We start from the raw sequence: 1942 nt of genomic DNA, 5'->3' as shown, positions 1-1942 counted from the left end.
ACATAGATGTCAAAGAAAGCTGTTTTCATCTAACATTTCAGAACTGTGTAACATACAGCTTTCGTAGAGTTCCAAGTGACTGCTTTCAAAAAGTTTGTTTTTCAGCCCAGGGAAGACAAATAGAAGTGAATTAACCCTGTATTCATCTTATTTTTCACAACTGCGTAACAAACTGTTTTCACAGAGTTCCAAGTGACTGCTTTCAAAAAAGTCAGTTTCCAGCACAGGGAAAACTCATAGAAATGAATGAAAGCTGTATTCAACTTAGTTTCCAGAACTGTGTAACATACTGCTTTCACAAATTTCCAAGTGACTGCTTTCAAAAAATTAGTTTTTCAGCCCAGGGAAAACAAATGGACATCAATGAAAGCTGGATTCAACTTTGTTTTCCAAACAGTGTAACATACTGCTTTGGCAAGTGTTCCAAGTGACTGCTTGCAATTAAGTTGTTTTTCAGCCCAGGGAAATCACTTCAAAGTGAATGTAAGCTCTACTCAACTTAGTTTTCAGAATGGTGTAACATAATTCTTTCACAGAGTTCCAAGTGTCTGCTTTCAAAAAAGTTGTTTTTCAGCCCAGGGAAAACACTTAGAAGTCAATGAATGCTGTATTCAACTTAGTTTTCAGGACTGTGTAACATACTGGTTTCACAGAGATCCAAGTAACTGCTTTAAAAAACTTGTTTTTCAGCCCTGAGAAAATGCAGAGAAATCAGTGAAAGCTGTATTCAATTTGGTTTTCAGAACCATGTAACTTACTGCTTTCGCAGAGTTCCAAGTGACTGCTTTCAAAGAAATTGATTTCCACCCTAAGGAAATCACATAGAAGTCAGTGAAATCTGTATCTGTTATTTCTCAGAACTGTAAAACGTAGCTTTCACAGTATTCCAAGACACTGCTTTCCAAAAGGTTGTTTTTCAGCACAGGGAACGGTCATAGCAGTCAATGAAAGCTATTTTCAACTTATTATTCAGAACTGGGTAACATACTGCTTTCGCAAAGTTCCAAGTGACTGCTTTGGAAAAGTTGTTGTTCAATCCAGGGAAAACACATAGAAGTGAATGAAAGCTGTATAAACTTATTTTTCATAAGTGTGTAACATACTGCTTATGCCAAGTTCCAAGTGACTGCTTCCAAAAAGTTGTTTTTCAGCCCAGATAAAACACATAGAAGTCAATGAAAGGTGTATTCAACTTAGTTTTCAGAACTGTGTAACATACTGCTTACCAGAGTTCCAAGTGACAACTTTCAAAAAACATGTTTTTCAGGCCCAGGAAAACACATTGAAGTCAATGTAACCTGTATTCAACTTAGTTTTCAGAGCTGTGTAACATAGTGCTTTCACAAATTTCCATGTGACTGCTTTCAAAAAGTTATTTTCCAACCCAGGGAAAACACATAGAGAAGTGAATGAATGGTGTATTCAACTTAGTTTTCAGAACTGTGTAACATAATGTTTTTGCAGAGTTTCAAGTGACTGCTTTACAAAAAGTTGTTTTTCAGCCCAGGGAAAACTCATAGAAGTGAATGAAAGGACTCTGTATTCAACTTGGTTTTCAGAACTGTTTAACTTCCTGCTTTTGCAGAATTCCAAGTGACTGCTTTCAAAAAAGTTGTTTTTCAGCCTATGGAAATCACATAGAAATCAATGAAAGCTGTATTCCTCTTAGTTTTCAGAACTGTATAACATACAGCTTTCACAGTGTTCCAAGTGACTGCTTTCAAAAAAGCTGTTTTTCAGCCCAGGGAAAGGTCACAGTAGTCGATGAAAGCTATTTTCAACTTAGTATTCAATACTGTGTAACATACTGCTTTCGCAAAGTTCCAAGTGACTGCTTTGGAAATGTTGTTTTTCAGGCCATGGTAAACACATAGAAATCAATGAAAGCTGTATTCAACTTAGGTTTCAGAACTGTGTAACAGACTGCTTTCACAAGTTCCAA

Source organism: Choloepus didactylus, chromosome 18 (genome assembly GCF_015220235.1).
Source record: "Choloepus didactylus isolate mChoDid1 chromosome 18, mChoDid1.pri, whole genome shotgun sequence".
Taxonomy (NCBI): Eukaryota; Metazoa; Chordata; class Mammalia; order Pilosa; family Megalonychidae; genus Choloepus; species Choloepus didactylus.
This window is presented reverse-complemented; position numbering follows the sequence as displayed.